This window comes from Pristiophorus japonicus, chromosome 18 (genome assembly GCF_044704955.1).
Source record: "Pristiophorus japonicus isolate sPriJap1 chromosome 18, sPriJap1.hap1, whole genome shotgun sequence".
In the NCBI taxonomy this organism is placed as follows: Eukaryota; Metazoa; Chordata; class Chondrichthyes; family Pristiophoridae; genus Pristiophorus; species Pristiophorus japonicus.
In genome coordinates, this window is record NC_091994.1 from 1695355 (window position 1) to 1709447 (window position 14093).

The following is a 14093-nucleotide window of genomic DNA, read 5'->3' on the forward strand; positions in this document are numbered from 1 at the left end:
CCGGCTCATACACAGACCATGTGGGTGTCACTGTTGGCGAATTCTGCAGTGGTGGAGCCAGTGCAATGGGTAAGGTACATACATTGTAGAATGGGTAGGTGGTGCTGTTTAATGGTGGGCAGGGCCACAGGGCGGTGTGGGCTCCTTGTCCTCCATTGGTGGTGGATGTCTGATCATCTCAGGTTCCGCCGGGAAAGCTGGAGGGTACTGCCCTCTTGTACCCGGTACTGGCCCTGGTGGCCAGGGGGGGTAGGGCCAATCTGGGGCAGGTTGCCAGTGTTGGTGGCTGTGCTGCCCATTGACTGCTGTCCCTGCAGTGGGTCTGCTCCGACTGGCTGTGTGTGAGCCCTTCCTGGGGCATCACATTGGTCCCGAAAGCACAGGCTACATGGTCAGGTAGCCCGCTGGACCTGGGTGTCTCCCACAGGGGCTTTCCTCTGGCATTGTACCTTTAGCATACATGACACACTGGCTCCGATTGCAAGTAATCAACTCGACATTGTTATCTCTCTTTACACTTTCACGATTTGCACTTTCAACACTTTGTTGTGTATCCGTATCTCTGTACAGGGTTACATTTATCACGTTAGCATTTCTGGCATCACTGTTCAATGGTACAAACTTGTTACTTATATCACTTATAGAAGCATTCATTACATTTCTCCCATTAGCTTTGCCAGCATCACCATTTAACATTACATTTGTATACCTGCATTCATTTGCTGCACTTTTATCTTTAATATCACTGGCATCGCTGTGCCTAGAGTGGAACTGTCCCTTTAATTGTCTTGGGTTGCCGGTCTCCTTTAAGAGGGCCTTGCAATCTTTACCCCAATCCGGTTCGCCACTCAGTAACACGTGTTGCCCCCTCAACGCTACCCCTCGTGGTCTGATCGCGGCCATCTTGATTCCAGGTTCTTCACCTCATGGTGCGGGCGCCATCTTCTCTCTCTCTCCTCGAGTTAGGCTGCAGTGATCCTTTTCTCCCCAGGTTCTGTCATGGACGCCAGGAATCTACCTTCTGCACCAATCTTCTTCCCCGTAGTCCTGCCACGGCCCGGAAGGTGAGGTCTGATCGTTCAGGTTGGATCATCTCGCCGCGGTGTTGTGCAGTCTGTGCCATGGCCGCTCAGTCGAGCTGGACGGTAGGATTTCTAGGTGCTGTGATGGATCCAGGTTTGGGGCCGCATGGGCTGTCGATCGCCGGGGCCCGGAGGTCGCTCCGACCGATTTGGTTTTGCTTCATCCATCTTCTACCCAGCAGCGTTGGACCATCACCGGCAACGATCCACAGGGGGAGCTCGTACATCGCACCGCCATGGGATACCTGGACCTCCACACTGCCAATGACTGGAATGGTGCCTTTTGTGTAGGTGAGCAGCTTTGCCTGGATTGGGGACATTTTTGGTCGTTGGGCGGGTTTGTCCCAGAGTTTCTCAAAGGCCGTCTGATTCATCACCGACTGGCTCGCCCCTGTGTCGATCGCCATCGAGACTGGAACCCCGTTAAATTCTACTTCCATTTTCCATGGGGAACTCTTGGTGGAGCACGTATATATTCTGTACTCCTCTTCCAGGGGCTGAGCCGCTTTGTCTTCATCAGTGTCGGAGCCCGGGTGATCGGCCAACGTTTCAGCGACGCGGTGAGTAAAACTTTTTCTACACATTCGCTGAAGGTGACCTTTAGTGTTGCAGCCTTTGCAGGTCTAGTCTTTGTATCGGCATTGGTGGGCCCTGTGGTTTCCTCCACAGCGCCAGCACGGGGCTAACCGGTTGGCCCCACGTGGCGGACTCAGGGTTGCGGGACTCGGGGCAGCAATCTTGCCTCTGAAAGTCACCATTCGGTTCACTGTACTCGTCGGGTTAGAGTCCTGAATGTGAGTCATCATCTGTTTGGAGTCGCAGACCGAGCCCATGAAAGCCTGGCTCACTTTGAGTGCCTTCTGCAGGGTGACCATAGTGTCCGCAGAGAGCAGTTTATGGAGGAGGCCCTCGTGGCCGATTCCAATAACAAAGATAGTGCTTCGGTGAGATGATCGCCAAAATCACACGGTGCAGCCAACCTTCTTAGATCTGCAGCATATTTCGCAAATTCTTGGCCTTCGGGCCGCCGGTGAGTGTAAAACCGGTGCCTGGCTGTGAGGATGCTCTCTTTGGGTTTAAGTTGTTCTTGTATTAAAGTTACGAGCTCTGCATAGGTCTTGGTTGCCATCTTCGCTGGGGCTAGCAGGTCCCTGACGAGACCATGGATAGTGGGCCCTGCACTTGTTCGCCAACGAGATCGGTGAGTCCCCACCCAGGTTGTTCGCGATGAAAAAATGTTCTAACCTTTCCACAAAGGCATCCCAATCTTCCCCTTCAGCGAATTGCTGGAAGTTGCTTAGATTAGACATGTTGTGCGTGGAAATTCGTAACCTCGTCGCCAGTTATTGTGTATGCAAGCACTCTCTTACTGACTCCACGAGGCAGGGGTATGGCACTTGAACTGTACAGACTGGAGTCCTTTATCGCAGCTCCTAGAGTGAGGACACCAAGAGGTGAGCTCCCTTTTATACTGGGTTACCTGCAGTGTACAGGTGACCCTTAGGGCTCCAGCAGCAGCACCCTCTGGTGTACAGGTATGGTATATACAGGTCTAGTGTTACAGTACATTAACATGCATACATAACAGTATCATCCTTGCAAAACTCCAGGACACATCCAACCAATCCTTGGCTCCGACATCAGCTTTTGCAGACACATTAAGTCCCACATATTTCCTCAGTTTTTGCAGTGACAAACTGTAGATTCTGAGAGTATGGAAATAAAAAATTGCAATACTGGGGTAGACTTTCCAAGCTGCAACTGCCCAGTTTTAGGGATGGTCAGGGACAGGCAACGTGGCAGGGTAACACTGGCATTAAATGCATCAGCCCAACTCTATAAAGAGGGATATTCAAATCACACATTGATGATGGAAATGCATCAAATTTCTTAACATGGCAACAACAACAACTTGTATTTATATAGCGCCTTTAATGTAGTCCCGAGGCGCTTCACAAGCTTAGTCAAAGAGGTCGGTTTTAAGGAGTGTCTTGAAGGAGTAAAGAGAGGTAGAGAGGCGGAGAGGTTTAGGGAGGGAGTTCCAGAGCTTGGGGCCCAGGCAACAGAAGACACAGCCACCGATGGTGGAGCGATTATAATCAGGGATGCTCAGGAGGGCAGAATTAGAGGAGCGCAGAGGTCTCGGGGGGTTGTGGGGCTGGAGGAGATTACAGAAATAGGGAGGGGTGTAGGGGCTGGAGGGATTTGAAAATAAGGATGAGAATTTTGAAATCAAAGCGCTGCTTAACCAGAAATGTAAGTCAGCGAGCACAGAGGGTGATGGGTGAGTGGGACTCGGTGCGAGTTAGGACACGGGTCGTGAGCACAGGGGGTGATGGGTGAATGGGACTCGGTGCGAGTTAGGACACGGGTCAGTGAGCACAGGGGGTGATGGGTGAGTGGGACTTGGTGCGAGTTAGGACACGGGGCAGTGAGCACAGGGGGTGATGGGTGAGTGGGACTGGGTGTGAGTTAGGACACGGGGCAGTGAGCACAGGGGGTGATGGGTGAGCGGGACTCGGTGCGAGTTAGGACACGGGGCAGCGAGCACAGAGGGTGATGGGTGAGTGGGACTGGGTGTGAGTTAGGACACGGGGCAGTGAGCACAGGGGGTGATGGGTGAGTGGGACTCGGTGCGAGTTAGGACACGGGTCAGTGAGCACAGGGGGTGATGGGTGAGCGGGACTGGGTGTGAGTTAGGACATGGGGCAGCGAGCACAGGGGGTGATGGGTGAGCGGGACTGGGTGTGAGTTAGGACACGGGGCAGTGAGCACAGGGGGTGATGGGTGAGTGGGACTGGGTGTGAGTTAGGACACGGGGCAGTGAGCACAGAGGGTGATGGGTGAGTGGGACTGGGTGTGAGTTAGGACACGGGTCAGTGAGCACAGGGGGTGATGGGTGAGCGGGACTTGGTGCGAGTTAGGACACGGGGCAGTGAGCACAGGGGGTGATGGGTGAGTGGGACTGGGTGTGAGTTAGGACACGGGGTCAGTGAGCACAGGGGGTGATGGGTGAGCGGGACTTGGTGCGAGTTAGGACACGGGGCAGTGAGCACAGGGGGTGATGGGTGAGTGGGACTGGGTGCGAGTTAGGACACGGGTCAGTGGGACTGGGTGTGAGTTAGGACATGGGGTCAGTGAGCACAGGGGGTGATGGGTGAGTGGGACTGGGTGTGAGTTAGGACACGGGGCAGTGAGCACAGGGGGTGATGGGTGAGTGGGACTGGGTGTGAGTTAGGACACGGGTCAGTGAGCACAGGGGGTGATGGGTGAGTGGGACTGGGTGTGAGTTAGGACACGGGGGCAGTGAGCACAGGGGGTGATGGGTGAGTGGGACTCGGTGCGAGTTAGGACACGGGTCAGTGAGCACAGGGGGTGATGGGTGAGCGGGACTGGGTGTGAGTTAGGACACGGGGCAGCGAGCACAGGGGGTGATGGGTGAGCGGGACTTGGTGCGAGTTAGGACACGGGGCAGTGAGCACAGGGGGTGATGGGTGAGCGGGACTGGGTGCGAGTTAGGACACGGGGCAGTGAGCACAGGGGGTGATGGGTGAGTGGGACTGGGTGTGAGTTAGGACACGGGTCAGTGGGACTGGGTGTGAGTTAGGACACGGGGCAGTGAGCACAGGGGGTGATGGGTGAGTGGGACTCGGTGTGAGTTAGGACACGGGCACACTGAAGCTTACAGTGCGTCGGTGGTGCGTGTTTAAGGTGGATGGGGTGCCGATCAAGATTTAAATATTTTAACCTGGAACTTATCGTGGGCGATATGAACATGTAATGCTATTTAAGTGACGGTGTTAGCCCATTTATTTTGGATCACCTCTAGTTTACGCGACCGGAAGCTTGGGGTCACACCTGCAGACTGTGAACGGAGGTGCTCAGCAAGTGGGTGTAACGATGGGGAGAGGCTCCAATAAAAGTAAGGGACAAAGCGGATTTCAGTCTGGGTTTTATTTCACTGAGATATGTGCACAAGGAAGCCCAAAGCATCACCCATGGCAAGATCTGGCACAATGAATACATCAAATATCGGCTGCTGAATAAAAAAAAATTACATTGTCATTCTACAACAGAACATGGTCAGATTATAAGGATTACACATTGTGATGCTGGCATTCAATTCTTTTTTGTGCAAAAGGCATGCTTTAACATGACTCTTTACAGATATATTCACCACCAATTACTGCCTCGGAATCTACCATTTCTTTTTTTTGTAGTAATTTTCTCCTCCTACTCTGCTGAAGAAGCTGACTCCGGCAGGGGTACAGTTCCACCAGCGCAGACCGCAACCAGTGATAGTCAACAGGCTATTCGACTGTGATAAGCAGCACAGCAGAGCCCTAACCTGTCCTCACGTATTTTTTCATTCAATTCACGGGATGTGGCAAGGCCGGCATTTATTGCCCATCCCTAATTGCCCCTTGAGAAGGTGGTGGTGAGCCGCCTTCTTGAACCGCTGCAGTCCGTGTGGTGAAGGTGCTCCCACAGTGCTGTTGGGGAGGGAGTTCCAGGATTTTGACCCAGTGACGATGGAGGAACGGCCGATATATTTCCAAGTCAGGATGGTGTGTGACTGGGAGGGGAACGTGGAGGTGGTGGTGTTCCCATGCGCCTGCTGCCCTTGTCCTTCTAGGTGGTAGAGGTCGCGGGTTTGGGAGGTGCTGCCGAAGAAGCCTTGGCGAGTTGCTGCAGTGCATCTTGTAGATGGTGCACACTGCAGCCAGGGGGCGCCGGTGGTGGAGGGAGTGAGTGTTTAAAGTGTCTGCTAAGTAAGGTACAAAGCAGCTCTCAGCCCAGGTTGTATTTTACTGAGATGGTCCCACAAGGAAGCTCAAAGGATTACCTGATGTCTACCAAGTCACACTTTAGAGCAGGAGTCACTGGACAGTGATCTGGAGCAGGAACCCTGGTTGATTTAATCCCATTATTTAGCCTGGGTTCTGAGGCCAACTGTAGCGGTCGGGGGTTAGAAAGCGGGGAGAGGGTGAGTGGGTCACATCCCCATGGACATGTCACCAAACTACAACTCATGGACATGTCAACACCCACCCCCCCTCGTTCAGGGGAGATTTGCTAGAGGCGTTCAAAATCATGAAGGAGTTTGATCGAGTAAATAAGGAGAGACTGTTTCCAGGGCGGGAGGGCCAGTAACCAGAGGGACACAGATGTAAGGTGATTGGCAAAAGAACCCGAGGGGGAGATAAGGAGAATGTGTTTACGCAGCGAGTTGTTGTGATTGGGAACACGCTGCCTGAAAGGGCGGTGGGAGCAGATTCAATAGTGACTTTCAAACCAGGAATTGGATAAATACTTGGGAAGAAATTTGCCGGGATATGGGGAATGAGCGGGGGGAGTGGGATTAACTGGATTGCTCTTTCAAAGAGCCAGCATGGGCACGATGGGCCGAATGGCCTCCTTCTGTGCTGTAAGATTCTGTGATTGTATCCTCAGATCAGCCCTCAATCTTCTATACTCAAGCTAATACCAGGTTTATGCAAGATATCCTCATAATTTAACCCTCTAAGCCCCGGTATCATTCTGGGGAGGGGGTGGATATATATATTTTCAACCTCATCAGACACATCTTGCTGCAATTATATCGGGCCCTGGTGAGACCACACCTGGAGTATTGTGCACAGTTTGGGTCTCCTTACCTAATGAAGGATATACTTGTCATAGAGGGAGTGCAACGAAGGTTCACCAGACTGATTCCTGGGATGGGGGGGATTGTCCTATGAGGAGAGATTGAGCAGACTAGGCCGATATTCTCTAGAGTTTAGAAGAATGAGAGGTGATATCATTGAAACATACAAAATTCTTACAGGGCTTGACAGGGTAGATGCAGGGAGGGTGTTTCCCCCGGGCTGATCTGTTTCTTAACTCCATCTACCTGCCTTGGTTCCATAAACCTGACCTAACAAAAATCTATTGATCTCAGGTATGAAATTTATTGATCAGAGATTGATAGATTTTGGGGTTTTAAGGGATATGGGGATCTGGCGGGAAAGTGGAGTTGAGGTTGAAGATCAGCTGTGATTTTATTGAATGGCGGAGCGGGCTCGAGGGGCCGAATGGCCGACTCCTTGTGTTCTGGTGAAATTTTCAGTTGACCCCCCCAGCCGCAACAGCTTTTTGGGGGCAAGTGTTCCAGATTTCCACTACCACTTGTGTGAAGAATATAAGAATTAGGAGCAGGAGTCGGCCATTCGGCCCCTCGAGCCATTCAATGAGATCACGGCTGATCTTCCACCTCAACTCCACTTTCCTGCACTGTCCCCCTTGATGTTCAAAAATTTATCGATCTCTATCTTGAATACACTCAAAGACTGAGCCTCCAAAGCCCTCTGGGGTAGATTTACCACCCTCTGAGTGAAGAAGTTTCTCCTCGTCCCAGAAGAAGTGCTTCCTGACATCACCGCGACAGCTTAGCTCTAGTTTTAAGGTATTCTCCCTTGTTCTGGTTCACAAGCCAGGCTGACAACGCCACTTTAAAGGAAAAGAATATATTTACAACGTATTGTGTATTCATGCAGGTCAAACACTCCCCCTCCCCCACCCACCTCAGTTAATGGACACAGATAGACTTTGCTCCTTGGTTATTTTTGCCAGTCCTGCTGACAACACGCAAACGTTTGGGGGTCAAGTTAACACGTTTCCAGATCGTTCCTGAATGCACTGCAGTGAAACGCCTCCTGTTTCTATTTGAAGCCTGATCAGACCTCCTGTTACAATGCTTCATCCTTCAGCGACGACAGAGGCAGTACGGGAATGGTTTTCAGAGGTAGAGCAGGAGGCCATTCAGCCCCTCGAGCCTGTTCCACCATTCAATTAAATCGTGTCCGATCTGCATCTTAACTCCATCTACCTGCCTTGGTTCCTCAACCCTTAATACTGACATCACCCCGAACAGCCTAGCTCTAGTTTTAACGTTATTCCCACTTGTTCTGGTTAATACCCTAAACCTTTAACGTGTCAGCTGTGGCTCAGTGGGTAGCACCCTTGCCTCGGGGTCAAAGGTTGTGGGTTCAAGTCCCACTCCAGGGGCTTGAGCACAAAAATCTAAGCTGACACTCCAGTGCAGTACTGAGGGAGCGCCGCACTGTCGGAGGGGCAGTACTGAGGGAGTGCCGCACTGTCGGAGGGGCAGTACTGAGGGAGTGCCGCACTGTCGGAGGGGCAGTACTGAGGGAGTGCTGCACTGTCGGAGGGGCAGTACTGAGGGAGCGCCGCACTGTCGGAGGGGCAGTACTGAGGGAGCACCGCATTGTCGGAGGGGCAGTACTGAGGGAGCGCCGCACTGTCGGAGGGACAGTACTGAGGGAGTGCCGCACTGTCGGAGGGGCAGTACTGAGGGAGTGCTGCACTGTCGGAGGGGCAGTATTGAGCGAGCGCAGCACTGTCGGAGGTGCCGTCTTTCAGATGAGACGTTAAACTGAGGCCCCTTCTGCTCTCAGGTGGACGTAAAAGATCCCATGGCACTATTTCAAAGAAGAGCAGGGGAGTTAGCCCCGGTGTCCTGGCCAATATTTATCTCTTGATCAACATAACAAAAAAAAGATTATCTGGGTCATCATCACATTGCTGATTGTGGGAGCTTGCTGTGCGCAAATTGACTGCCGTGTTTCCCACATTACAACAGTGACGACACTCTAAATGTACTTCATTGGCTGTAAAGCACTTTGAGACGTCCGGTGGCCATGAAAGGCGCTATATAAATGCAAGTCTCTCATTCATTTTATTCTTGTCAAATTTTGGCCTCTTGAGCATCCCCAATTATAATCGCTCCATCATTGGTGGCCGTGCCTTCAGCTGCCTGGGCCCCAAGCTCTGGAACTCCCTCCCTAAACCTCCCCGCCTCTCTACCTCTCTTTCCTCCTTTAAGACACTCCTTAAAACTGACCTCTTTAAACAAGCTTTTGTTCATCTGCCTTAATTTCTTCTGTGGCTCGGTGTCAAATTTATCTGTTTGTCTGTAACACTGCTGTGAAGCACCTTGGGATGTTTTACCACGTTAAAGGCGTTATTCAAATAAAAGTGATTGTTATTAATTGTGAAATTATCAATTGAACTCCAGCCTCAACCAGCAATCCCCCCAAGCCGCGTGGGTGTGCAGCCATGCAGCAATCGGGAGGGTCCGCACAGGCTGCTTACCATCCGCTGCCACGGGAAGATACCGCGCATGAGCAGAAAATAGATTTAAAGGAACCACGCACAAACAAAATTACAGGGTGCATTGGCCTCAACAGCGTTGTGGGGGGGGGGGGGGGGCAGGGAAGAGAGTTCCTGATTCCCACGGCCCTTTGTGTGAAGAACTGCTTCCTGACATCACCCCTGAACGGCCGGGCTCTAATGTTCTTTTTAATGTCAGCCGTGTCTCAGTGGGTAGCACTCTCTCTCGTCTCTGAGTCAGTGGGTTGTGGGTTCAAGTACCACTCCAGAGACTTGAGCACAAAAATCTAGGCTGACACTTCAGTGCAGGGCTGAGGGAGTGCCGCACTGTCGGAGGTGCCCGTTTTATTTTTAATCCAGTCAGGGATGTACAATTGTTGAAGTTCATCCATGTGATCTTTAAATGTTTGCCATTGCCTATTCACTGTCAACCTTTTAAGTATCATTTGCCAGTCTGCTCTGGATTCCTCCCCCACCCCACCATCAGTTTCTCTCTATCGACTCCTTTAATCACCTTAAAAACCTGGATTAGATCATCCCCTAGATTTAGGGAATGCAAAGCCTAGTCTGTGCAAACTGTCCATTTAGCTCCTGTATCATTATGGTGTATTTTCACCCAGTCCCACTCACCCATCACCCCCTGTGCTCACTGACCTACATTGGCTCCCGATTAAGTAATGCCTCGATTTCAAAATTCTCATCCTTGTTTTCATATCCCTCCATGGCCTCACCCCTCCCTATCTCTGTAATCTCCTCCAGCCCCACAGCCACCCCCGAGATATCTGCTCCCCTCCAATTCTGGCCTCTTGAGTTTCCCCCGATTCCCATCGCTCCACCATTGGTGGCCATGCCTTCAGCTGCCTGGGTCCCAAGCTCTGGAATTCCCTCCCTAAACCTCTCCGCCTCTTTCCTCCTTCAAGACGCTCCTTAAAATCTGCTGTAATATTTCCTTATGTGGCTCGGTGTCAAATTAAGTTTGATTACGCTCCTGTGAACGCCTTGGGATGTTTTACTCCGTTAAAGGCGCTATATAAATGCAAGCTGGTGCTGTTGAACCCCCTCCAAGGCCTATATAATCCTTGCTGAGGTGCAGTGTCCAAAAATTACGCTTTGTGAATCTTATAACGGGAAGTGCCTCGAGAAGAGGTTCACCCAGCCCGCTGTTGCACAGTTCCACCAGCAGGGGTGAAATGGGAACCGCTGATCCAATAAGCAGGTTGGTTTGGAGTTCCCAACCCGTACTGGATTGTGAGCATACTAACAAAAAGAGAGGACCGTTTGTCCAATCACTGCTCACCCAGCGTGTTAGACAGTGCAACCTCCCCACCTGTAGAGACAGAATTCCTGGGGGCAGGCAGGAATAAAAACTGTGGTCAATTTCAGGAAAAACTCTGGGAACTTCCCCCTCAAGTCCAAGGTTTTATTAGAACTACTGGGCCCACAGAGAGTCGCAGAGTCATTACGGCACAGAAGGAGGCCATTCGGCCCATTGAGTCCGTGCCGGCAGAGAGAGAATTTTTTTTCTCACCACCTCTCCTGTCGGTACCGGTCAAAATTAGGCTCCAGGCTCCGTCCAAATGGCTATGCTTTATAGACCAGACAGTCAGCATCAACAAGCTATTCGACTGTATTGCACCCAAGGCTGTTGGCATTCCCACACGAGCTCCACACAAATGAACCTTACAGCGAGGGTCACTGGACAGCAGACAGCACCACTTCTTATTTTGTACGGTGGTAGCAAAGCAAATCAAACATCAATATCCCAGTCGGATATCCAGGCCAAAGCTCCCGGTGTAACAGTGTGGATATCCTGTCGGCTGCCTGTGAATTCTCTCTGAGGGCAGGGCTCGATGGTGCTCCAGGGTCTGATTCGGAGCTCCACAGTCACGTGATGGGGAGGCTTTAATCTCCCACCGATGGAGAAGATGGCAGCATCGACCGTGACCGGTTCTGAGGCGGTTGATGGTTGTCCACAGTTTGTGAGGAAGGTTTGATCCTTCAGGTTGTACTGTGGGGTCCTCGATAAGGAATCCATTCCGTATGTCGCAGTTCTTCCAAACATTTCACCATCGGTCATTAATGCTGAAGCGAAATGGTTGAAGGGCTTCAGCGATGGTATAAAATGGTCTTTGAGATTGGAGACAGGTTGATGGTAGGTTGTTCAAACCACACTGGGAAGCCTTACTGACTTTTCCCCTCCTGCCACGAAAGACCAGAGTTATATCAAAGAGCCCTTGACTGCTAACTCGTCGTAGATCAGGAACTAAACGGCAACCTTCCTGCTCTGTATCATTCAAGTCACGCATTGGGCAGCAAACTGACCAAATAGGCGGTCACATTTACTGCGTGTTGACACTCGAGGGGAAGGTGGCTTATGGTGGCTTGAGGCAACTAACTAAAACAATGAGAGACTGGTCAATATGTGTCAAGAAGATGGATAATTCATGGGAATAGAGCAATTTATAAATACTGCTCCATCTCCTGTAGCATTGCATGTGGGGAGTCAAAGAGCGAGTGCAGATGTTGGTTGGAGCGGGGTTAGAGGGATAATTGGACCAGGGTGTACTCATTTACTTCAGCCCCCACTTTAAAGTTATATATTTTTATAGTTCCCATTATAAATTCCTATGTCCACATTTCTAATCCAAACTGTCCATGTTGCAGCCCCTCTACTGGTGGGATAGTTTAATTACAGTATGACACGTTTACATACTGTTTCCATTTTAAATTCCATAGGAAAAAAAATAGCTGCACACTGATGTAACATTTTTAATTATAAAATATATTATAAACATCTGGGCTTAACTGTCGAGATAAAGAATGAAAGACTGGGCGACTTTAATCTACATATTGATTGGGCTAACCAAACTGGTAGCAATGAGGTGGGGGAGGATTTCCTGGAATGTATTAGGGATGGTTTTCTAGACCAATATTTCGAGGAACCAACTAGAGGGCTGGCCATCCTAGACTGGGTGATGTGTAATGAGAAAGGACTAATTAGCAATCTTGTTGTGCGAGGACCTTTGGGGGAAAGAGTGACCATAATATGGTAGAATTCTTTATTAAGATGGAGAGTGACACAGTTAATTCAGAGACTAGGGTCCTGAACTTAAGGAAAGGTAACTTCGATGGTATGAGATGTGAATGGGCTAGAATTGGCTAGAATAGACTGGCAAATGATACTTAAAGGGTTGACAGTGAATAGGCAATGGCAAACATTTAAAGATCACATGGATGAACTTCAACAATTGTACATCCCTGACTGGATTAAAAATAAAACGGGCACCTCCGACAGTGCGGCACTCCCTCAGCACTGCACTGAAGTGTCAGCCTAGATTTTTGTGCTCAAGTCTCTGGAGTGGTACTTGAACCCACAACCCACTGACTCAGAGACGAGAGAGAGTGCTACCCACTGAGACACGGCTGACATTAAAAAGAAAAAACAAAAAATTGTGGGAATCCACAGCAGGCTGATCAACAGCGCACAGAGGAAGGTTAATGTACGCGCTTTCAGAGAAATGCCTGTACGAGTTGGCAGGGTGAAAATCGCCTTCCTGCACTGTAATGGTGGACTGAAAATTCAGCCCCACAGGCAGGACAGAAAAGGCTACCCAACTTATATCCCACGCTGCCTCCAACTGCAAGATTATAATGTAAAGGGGAATTGAAATCCAGGGCTGAACAAAGTTGTCACAGCGTAACAATCCCTGGGCATTACTCAGCTCCACTGACGTGTTCTCACAACTTGTGCAGTAAATGCCTAATCCAGGTTAGCAGCAACAACAACCTGTATTTATATAGCACCTCTGACGTAGTGAAACGTCCCAAGGCAATTCACAGGAGTATTACGTGATTAAAAATTTGACACCGAGTCGCCCAAGTAGAAATTAGGGCAGGCGACCAAAATCTTGGTCAAAGAGGTCGGTTTTAAGGAGCGTCTTGAAGGAGGAGAGAGAGGTGGAGAGGCGGGGAGGTTTAGGGAGGGAGTTCCAGAGCTTGGGGCCCAGGCAACAGAAGGCACGGCCACCGGTGGTGGAGCGATTATAATCAGGGCTGCTCATAAGGGCAGAATTAGAGGAGTGCAGACATCTCGGGGGGTTGTGGGGCTGGAGGAGATTACAGAGATAGGGAGGGGCGAGGCCATGGAGGGATTTGAAAACAAGGATGAGAATTTTGAAATCGAAGTGTTGCTGGACCGGGAGCCAATGTAGGTCAGCGAGCACAGGGGGTGATGGGTGAGCGGGACTCGGTGCGAGTTAGGACACGGGTCAGCGAGCACAGGGGGTGATGGGTGAGCGGGACTCGGTGCGAGTTAGGACATGGAGACCGAGTTTTGTATCGCCTCTGGTTTATGTAGGGTAGAATGTGGGAGGCCAGCCAGGAGTGTGATGGAAAAGTTAAGTCGAGAAGTAACAAAGGCAGGGATGAGGGCTTCAGCAGCGGATGAGTTGAGGCAATGCCTCAATTATCCAACGCGTGATCTCGACTTGACACCACAATTTCCGTGAGTCCGAGCTTTAGGTGTGGGACGGGGGGTCGGGGGACCAGTGGAGCTGGGTAATTTGTAAGGAAAATAATTTTGTTTTCAAACAAAATGGCAAAGATCATCAAGTTCTCAGGGTTATAAAACAATGTGGGGATCTCTCAAGCAGGATGGAGAGAATCACAGCTCCGTTATTGACAGAGGTTCCACCTCGCCGGAATACTGAGACATATCCAGTCACTTGGAGGCAGTCTTCATCCCTGCTGATCAGGTTTAAAATGTCGTTTTAGAGGTTCTGTAATATAATAATGTATAAACAGAGAATAGCAGCTGCAACTATCAATGGCAAAGTTTTC